Here is a 10321-nt window from a genome sequence, read left to right on the forward strand (position 1 = left end):
GTGAATCTGAGGTGACATACAGGATGATAGATGGCAGAGGGAGGGGCTGGCTCCTGGCAAGCAGTGGAGCAGCAGGACACAAAATCCAAACTTTTAGAAGTCTGCTCCACTAAGGGACATCATTCCAGAGGCTAAGCAGGGGTGGAGCCCTTGCAGGGACGGTGTGGTCTCCAGTCCCTTGGGGTCACAGAAAGACTGGGAGTGCCTGAGTGTGGCCAAACTCCCAGATATCACAGTGGGGAAGCCACCTGCAAAGATGGAGTGAAGAGTACACTCTCAGCTCAGGGTCACCATAGCTGTAATCCCACAGCTGGGCCATACTCTTCGAACAGAGACCCCACAAGTGGCAGATTTCGAAGACCTTCTTGCATGAGGTGGGGAGTGCTGCAGGAGTGTGTTGCAGGAATGGCTGGGTGTGAAGACTCCAAACGGGGCCATGCACCAGGGAAAGAAATGCTCCGTCACAGGCCAGGTGAATATGGAGTGCGGCGGGAGACCAGGGAGACGGGGTGATTGAGCACTTTTTTCCCAGGGCGAACTGAGGGGTGGGGCCCCGAACTCTCAGCTTCTCTGGGCCGGAGATTGGGAGGCCTCCATTTTCATTCCCGTCCTCTAAAGCTCTACGGAAAGTGTTCAGGGAACAAAAGCTACTGAGCGAACCCAAGCAGATTATTTAGGCTGCCCCAGAGAAGGGCGGTGTAATTCCACCTCCAGCAATGACATTTGAGAATCACTGCAATAGGCCCCTCGCAGAAGATCAGCAAGAAGTCTTGCCAAGACCAAGCTCACCAACCGATGAAAAATGCAAAATTTCAGAGCCAGGGGAATACAGCACATAGAATTCATGGCTTCTTTCCCAATTCTTTAGTCTTTCTAAGTTAAATTTTAAAAATTTTTTTCTTATTCTATTTCATTTTTCCACTTTCCTATTTTAACATTTTCTAACTCAATACCTTTTTAAAACTCTTTCAATTTTCATTGTTATAGTCATATTCTATCCCTTTATTGTATTTAAATTTTTTTTGTATACATATAAGTTTTTCTTTCTTTAAAATTTTGGGATACAGTTTCTTCTAACATATCAAAATATACCCTAAATATAGCATATGGCTTTGTTCTAGTCTCCAGCCTGATCACATTCTCTCCTTTTTTTATTTTTCCCCAACTTCTTAACTTATCAATTCCTTTTTTGAAATCATGTTTAATTTTAATCTTTACAGTCACATTCCATCCCTCCACCATGTTTACCCTTATTGTTGTGTATATATATAAGTTTTTCTTTAAAATTTTGGGAGGAAATTTCTTCTAACAGACCAAAATATACCCACAATCAAGTGTGTGGCTCTGTTCTATTCACCAGTCTAATCATATATATAGATATATAGATACAGATAGATATAGATGATATAGAATAGATTGTTTTTCCTATCTTCTCACCCCAGTTTCAGATCTCTTTGATTTTCCTGGAGTCATTGCTATCCTATTAGTATTTTGTTCTCTCATTCATCAATTCTTCTCTAGATAAAATGACAAGGCAGAAAAACTCACCTCAAAAAAAAAGAAAAAAGAAAAAGAGGCAGTACCAACAGCTAAGGACCTAATGTCAGAACTAGAGTTCAGAATGACGTCAGATGTCAGAACTAGAGTTCAGAATGATGATTATAAAGATGCTAGTTGTGCTTGAAAAAAAGCATAGAAGAAAACTAGAAAATCCCTTTCTGGAGAAATAACTAAAATCTAAACAAGTTGAAATAAATAAAGCTATTAATGAGGTGCAATTAAAAAAAATGGAGGCTCTTACAGTTAGGATAAATGAGGCAGAAAAGAGAATTAGTGATAAAGAAGACCAAATGATGGAGAATAAAGAAGCTGAGAAAAACAGAGAAAATCAACTGCTGGGCCACGAGGGGAGACTTTGAGAGATAAGTGATACCATAAGACAAAACAATGTTTTGTTATGATACCATAAGACAAAACAATGTTGGATTAATTGGGATCCCAAAAGAAGAAGAAAGGTGGGGCAGAAGGTATATTTAAGAAAATTATAGCAGAGAAATTCCCAAATTTGGGGAAGGAAACAAGTAGCAAAATCCAGGAGGCACAGAGAAACCCCCTCAAAATCAATAAAAATAGGTCCACATCTCATTATTTAATAGTAAAACTTACAAGTCTCACAGACAAAGAGAAAATCCTGAAAGCAGCTTTGGACAAGAGCTCTGTAACATACAACAGTAGAAATATTAGATTGGCAGCAGACCTATCCACAGAGTCCTGGCAAACCAGAAAGGACTGGCATGACATATTCAGAGCACTAAATGAGAAAAATATGCAGCAAAGAATACTGCATCTGGATAGGCTGTCATTGAAAATAGAAGGAGAGATAAAAAGCTTCCAGGACAAACAAAAAGAATTTGCAAACACCAAACCAGCCCTATAGGAAATATTGAAAGCAGTCTTCTAAGTGAAGGGAAAGCATAAAAGTAACAGATGAGAAAGGAACAGAGACAATATAAAGTAACAGTCACCTTACAGGTAATATAATGGCACTAAATTCATATCTTTCAATAGCTACCCTAAATGGAAATGGGCTAAATGCCCCAATCAAAAGACACAGGGTATCACAACGGAAAAAAAAAAACAAGACCCATCGATATGCTGTCTGCAAGAAACTCATTTTAGACCCAAAGGCACCTCCATATATAAAGTGAGGGGGTGGAAAACAATTTAGCATACTAATGGACATTAAAAGAAAGCTGGGGTAGCAATCCTTTTATCAGATAAATTAGATTTTAAGCCAAAGACTATAATAAGCAATGACGAATGACACTGTATTAAAGGGTCTGTCCAATAAGAAGTTCTAAAAATTTTAAACATCTATGCCCCTAAAATGGGAGCAGCCAACTATATAAACTAATTAATAACAAAATCATAGAAACACATCAACAATAATACAATAATAGTACGGGACTTTAACAACCCCCTCACGGAAATAGCCAGATCATATAAGCATAAGATAACAAAGAAATAAATGCTGTAAATGACACACTGGACCAGATCGACATCACAGGTATATTCAGAACATTCCATCCTAAAGCAACAGAATACACATTCTTCTCTGGTGTACATGGAACATTCTCCAGAATAGATCACATCCTAGGTAACAAATCAGGACTCAGCTGGTACCGAAAGATTGGGATCATTCCCTGCATATTTTAAGACCACAGTGCTTTGAAACTAGAACTCAACCACAAGAGGAAAGTTGGAAAGAACCCAAATAAATGGAGACTAAATAGCATCCTTCTATGTAATGAATGGATCAGGGTGCCTGGGTGGCTCAGTAGGTTAAAGCCTCTGCCTTCGGTTCAGGTCATGATCCCAGGGTCCTGGGATCAAGTACCACATCAGGCTCTCTGCTCAGCAGAGAGCCTGCTTCTCTGTCCCTCTCTGCTTACTTGTGATCCCTGTCTGTCAAATAAATAAATAAAATCTTAAAAAAAAAAAAAAGAACGAATTGGTCAACCAGGAAATTAAAGATTTAAAAAAATTCATGGAAACAAATGAAAATGAAAACACACCTTTCAAAGTCTTTGGGATACAACAAAGGCAATCTTGAGAGGAAAGTATATAGCAATACAAGTCTTTAACAAGAAACAAGAAAGGTCTCAAATACATAACCTAACCCTACACTTAAAGGAGCTGGAGAAAGAACTGCAAATAAAGCCTAAACCCAGAAGGAGAAAAGAAATAATAAAGATCAGAGCAGAAATCAATGATATAAAAACCAAAAGAACAGTAGAACAGATCAATGAAACCAGGAGCTGGTTCTTTGAAAGAATTAATAAGATTGATAACTCCCTAGCCAGACTTATCAAAAAGAAAATAAAAGGATCCAAATTAATAAAATCAGATGAGAGATCACAAACAACACAAAAGAAATAAAACAATAATCAGACATATTATGAGCAACTATACATCAGCAAATTTGACAATCTGGAAGATATGGATGCATTCCTAGAGATGTATAAACTACCAAAACTGAACCAGGATGAAACAGAAAACCTAAACAGACCCATAACCAGTAAGAAGCTTGAAACAGTCATCAAAAATCTCCCAAAAAACAAGAGCCCAGAGCCAGATGGCTTTCCAGGGGAAATCTACCAAACATTTAAAGACAAATTAGTACCTATTCTTCTGAAACTATTTCAAAAAATATAAATGGAAAGAAAACTTCCAAACTCATTTTTTAAAGCCAGCATCACCTTGATCCCAAAACCAGACAAAGACCCCATCAAAAAGGAGTATATGGACCAATATCCCAGATGAACATAGATGCAAAATTTCTCACCAAATTATAGCCAATAGGATCCAACAGTATATTAAAAGGATTATTCACCACGACAAAGTGGGATTTATTCCAGGTCTGCAAGGTTGGTTCAACATCCACAAATCAATCAATGTGATACAATACATTAATAAAAGAAAGAACAAGAACCATATGACATTTTCAATACATGCTGAAAAGTATTTGACAAAGTACAGCACCCTTTCTCGATCAAAACTCTTCAAAGTAGAGGCAGAGGGTACATACCTCGATATCATCAGAGCCATCTATGAAAAACCCACAGTGAATATCATTCTCAATGGGAAAAACTGAGAGCTTTTCCCCTAAGGTCAGGAACACGGCAGGGATGTCCACCATCACCATTGCTATTTAACATAGTATTAAAAGTCCTAGCCTCAGCAATCAGGAAACAAAAAGAAAATAAAAGTCATCCAAATTGGCAAAGAAGAAGTCAAACTCTCACTCATTGCAGATGATACGATACTTTGTTTGAAAATCCAAAAGACTCCACTCCAAAGGTGCTAAAACTCATACAAGAATTCAGTAAAGTGTCAGGATATAAAATGAATGCCCAGAAATCAGTTGCATTTCTATATGCCAACAAGAAGACTGAAGAAAGATAAATTAAGGAGTTGATTCCATTTAAAATTGCACCCCAAACCATAAGATACCTAGGAATAAATCTAACCAAAGAGGAAAGAATCTGTACTCAGAAAACTATAGAGTACTCATGAAAAAAATTGAAGAAGACACAAAGAAATGGAATAACATTCCATGCTCATGGATTAGAAGAGCAAATATTGTGAAAATACCTATGCTACCTAGAGCAAGCTAAATATTTAATGTAATTCCTATCAAAATACCATCAACTTTTTTCAAAGAAATGGAACAAGTAATCCTAAAATTTATATGGAACCAGAAAAGACCCCAAATAGCCACAAGAAGATTGAGAAAGAAAGCCAAAGTTGGTGGCATCACAATTCCAGACTTCAAGCTCTATTGCAAAGCAATAATCATCAGGACAGTATAGTACTGACATAAAAACAGACACATAGATCAATAGAACAGAATAGAGATCCCAGAAATGGACCCCCAACTCTTAGGTCAACTAATCTTCGACAAAGAAGGAAAGAATGTCTAATGGAAAAAGACAATCTCTTCAACAAATGGTGTTGGGAAAATTGGACAGCCACATGCAGAAAAATGAAACTGGACCATTTCCCTATACCACACATAAAAATAGACTCGAAATGGATCAAAGACCTCAATGTGAGACAGGAATACACCAAAATCTTTCAGGAGAACACAGGCAGCAACCTCTTCGACCTCGGCCACAGCAACTTCTTCCTAGAAACATTGCCGAAGGCAAGGGAAGCAAGGATAAAAATGAATTATTGGGACTTCATCAAGATCAAAAGCTTTTGCACAGCAAAGGAAATAGTCAAAAAACCAAAAGACAACTGACAGAAAGTGAGGAGATATTTACAAATGACATACCAGATAAAGGGCTAGTATCCAAAATCTAGAAAGGACTTCTCAAACTCAAAACCTAAAGAACAAATAATCCAATCAAGAAATTGGCAGAAGACATGAACAGACATTTTTGCAAAGAAGACATCCAAATAGCCAACAGAAACATGAGAAACTGCTCAACATCACTTGGCATCAGGAAAATAGAAATCAAAACCACAATGGGATACCACCTCACACCAGTCAAAATGGCTAAAATTAACCAGTCAGGAAATGACAGGTGTTGGTGAGGATGCAGAGGAAGGGGAACCCTCTTACATTGCTGGTGGGAATGCAAGTTGGTGCAGCCACTCTGGAAAACAGCATGGAAGTTCCTCAAAAAGTTGAAAATAGAGCTACTCTAAGACCCAGTAATCGAACTACTAGGTATCTACCCTAAAGATACAAATGTAGCAATCTGAAGGGACATGTGCACCCAAATGGTTTATAGCAGCAATGTCCACAATAGCCAAACTATGGAAAGAACGTAGATGTCCATCAGCAGATGAATGGATAAAGAAGATGTGGTATATATATACAATGGAACACTAGCAGCATCAAAAAAATTAAATCTTGCCATTTGCAATGATGTGGATGGAACTAGAGGGTATTATGCTGAGAAAAATAAGTCAATCAGAGAAAGAACTATCATCTGATCTCTCTGGTATGAGGAATTTAAGAGGTGGGGGGTGCTTTGGGGGAAAGGGAGGGGAAAATAAGATGGGACTGGGGAGGGAAACAAACCATAAGACTCTTGATCTCGGGAATCAAACTGAGGGCTTTGGAGGGGTGTGGGGTGGGAGAGATAGGGTGGCTGGGTGATGGACATTGGGGAGGGTATGTGCTATGGTAAGTGCTGTGAATTGTGTAAAACTGATGAATCACAGATCTATACCCCGAGACAAATAATACATTATATGTTAATTTAAAAAGGGAAAAAAATTAATTTCAGTTTCTAGCAAAGACTGTAAGATAAAGTCATTTCCTATAATATTCTGCTTAAAATATGTATTATGGATAAAATAAGTCTTCAAAGTGCAAAACCATTTAACTAAAATGTTACATCTATTTCTGAGTTTACATACTACTCTGTTGTTGATACATACAGAAAATTCTTTTACGAATTAGTTCATGATATAGGACATTTTTACTTATCAGAACTACTTGATTTCATTTTGCCACCCTATTACTCATCTACAATGAGCTAGTTGAAATGAAACTACTAAAACATAACCTAGTTGTTTCATCTATAAATAAACATATATGTATATGTATATATTTATATAAAATCCTCCTATAGTTCTTAAAATTACAAAATAAAAACCCTTGCACAGAAAAGACATGAAAGAGGACTTTATTCACATAACAACTGATAGAGTACTGAAATGAAATAAGATTTTTTTTCTCATGTATAGGAAAAGATTTTGTTATGAATCAGACAGAAATCCTACCTTTTGGCATTAACTACACACATGCTCTGATATGCATATAAACACACACTACACAGACATACAAGTCCTGTTCACATTTTCCACCCTTATAACCGTGTATCACAGGCACATTGTGTATCTTAGTGAGCAGGCTAATTCCTATGGCACAGAAAACCACGGTAGCTGCTTTTGAACTAGTCCCCATTTGCAATTATCAGTTCATCAAAAGCTATTGTTCCACTTTTTTTTCTCAGTTTTGTCATGGTATGTTTTGTACTCATTTTATCCATTTAATAACCCCAAAAAATCAAAGGACATATTCAGATAAATATTCATGTCAAGCTAAATGGGCAAGGGGAAAGCAGGCAGAATAAGAAGAAAGGGGACACTTCCATCTCTTTGTGCCATACTCCACTCCCACAATGTGATCCAGCCACAACAGCCTTTGAACAACTTCTCATGTGCAGCTCTGGCTATCCCCAAGGTTCTTCTTCATCCTCTTTCCCCTCTCTGGGGGATTCCTGCCTATCACTGGGTCCGGAAAGTCTCAGCATAACATCTCGTGAAAGAAACCTTCTCTACCACCTAGTGTCTGACAGGTACCCCATTTTCCCCTTGACAGCATCCTCTTTTTCTCAGTTTACCAGAGTTATTCAGTACAAATTTCTTTATGGATTTACACGTATAATGTCATTTTTTTAATAGACAACACAGTTCATAAGGGAGGACCACTGGTTTTTTACTACTATTGTGGAGCACGTGGCACAATGCCTGGCCCAGTACATGGTAGATACACAATAAACATTTAAGGAAGGGGAGAAGGAAGAGAGGAAGAGCAGTGATGAAAACTGAAGAAAAGGAAAGTTGGGGGCGCCTGGGTGGCTCAGTGGGTTAAAGCCTCTGCCTTCAGCTCAGGTCATGATCTCAGGGTCCTGGGACCCAGCTCCGCATCAGGCTCTCTGCTCAGCAGGGAGCCTTCTTCCTCCCCTCTCTCTCTCTGCCTACTTGTGATCAGTCTGTCAAATAAATAAATAAAGTCTTAAAAAAAAAAAAAAGAAAAGGAAAGTTGGAAAGAAAGAAGGTAACTTTTAAAATGATGGTAAAGACAAGAAAAGAATAAGCAGAAAAAGGGACAAAGAACAAAGTATAGTAAAGCTGTTGGGAACAAAAATTTTTTAAAAAGCATAAAATAAAACTAAAATGATCTCTGAGTTACAGTTCAGCCAATCAAACATTTTTCCATGAATATCAACTAGAATACCAGACTGAAAGAAGATTATGACTGTCACCAATGAAAAATTGTCACTCTGATGTCTCCTTGTAATGCATGCACTGGTTTATGGACCCAAACTCCTTGAGTCAGCACCACAAATCTGGCTAATGTTCTTCAGAGCAGCATTTGCCCTTTAGGGTTCTGATTTAGCTGACAGATGTGTAAAACCCCTTGTAACCAGTTACCTTGCTATTGATTACACATCTGTGAGGCTCATAGACTCATGTTTTTTCTAGCTAGGGTCAGCATTACCTTAAGCCTTGCCTCCTGATGCCGGGCTGTCTATTTTAGAGAGCATGACATAAATTCAAGCCATGCCTTGGCCTCTTCCACCTCATACCCCTGGTGTTTCTGTAGATGAATATGGAAGATATTGATCTAAAGCTCTCTGCTGGGAAATAAATGTGTGTCAGTGAATTTTGGGTTAAGGCCAAAGCCTGGTGCCATCTCTCCCTTGTACGTAAGCAAAGCCAAAGCTTAAAGTTGTCAGAAGACACTCCCAAGTGAATTTTGGTATCAAATATGCAGTTGTCAATGAAGCCTACATTAATAACCTTGTTAAAAATTGCAAACTGACCCTTTCAGTCACATTCCCAGTCCCCTTTAACCTGATCTACTTTATTGCCCTTAATACCTCCTAACGTTATTTCATAGGTTATGCCATTTGTTATTTATTTGCTTCTCCTTCCACTAGAATATAATTAAATAAGGCCAGAGATATCATCTATTTTGTGCACTAATGTATTCTAAGAACCCAGGACAGTGCCTACCATGTAATAGGAACTTGATTTATATCTTTTAAATGATGAATCAATGAATGAATAAGTGAGTGAAGATCAGTAGTCTATATTGTGAGGATAGAGGAGGCAGGTAACAAAGATATAAATGTTGGGATCTTTGCCTTTGAAGAGCTTGTGGTTTAGTTGGGGCGATAAAGATACACACAGGAAACTGGATTATAACCCCTACGAGGTAACAAACACTAAAAAATATAATAACATGTGTTAATAAAAGCAATTGAACCATAAGGAAAGCAGTTTCCTCTAACAGGAATAACACTGGACTTGGAAGTTGGGGTTGAATTCTGCCTCTACCATTTACCAACTGCAACTTTTTCACTCACCAATTGTGACTTAGACAAATCACTTAAATCCTCTGAGCATCAGTTTCCTTATTAGTATGAATGAGTAATAATGGCTTCTTTATGGGATTCTTGTGAGGATGAAGTAAATTACAAGTGTGAAATAAACTTGCCAATATTTGCTTAGTAAATGTCAAATGAATGAATAGACATTCTCATTCAAAAATAAGACAAGCACAGTGCTGAGTCTACTTCCCTAAGGTCACCCAGTTAATGCAGGATTAGGAATTCCAAGTCTTCTGATTCCCAAGCCCAGTGATACTGAAAATAGAATAGACTGCCTATCCCATTCCTTGACTTTATTCCTATGGGCAATTCTGTTTCTCACACGTAACAAAAATTTATCATTTGTTCTAGAAAATGAGCATCATTTCCCCGAAATACCCTCATTAGGCTCCAAGATGTCTAAGCCCTGTCTTCCTTTAATCGGTTTACTTGTGAAGGAGCAATTTGCTTTATGACCTCTCTGCAGAGTCTGAAGGGTTTATGACTATGCAGTGTCAACAAGGAGCTCGAAGATGCTTTCAGTTCCATTTACTAGCTTCAGAGTCTTCAAATTGTAGGAGCCTATTTGTTCTGAAAAGACTAGAGTTTGAACATTAAACCTAAACAGACCTCAAGCTTTT

The sequence above is a fragment of the Mustela erminea genome, chromosome 3, assembly GCF_009829155.1.
Source record: "Mustela erminea isolate mMusErm1 chromosome 3, mMusErm1.Pri, whole genome shotgun sequence".
NCBI classification, from domain to species: domain Eukaryota; kingdom Metazoa; phylum Chordata; class Mammalia; order Carnivora; family Mustelidae; genus Mustela; species Mustela erminea.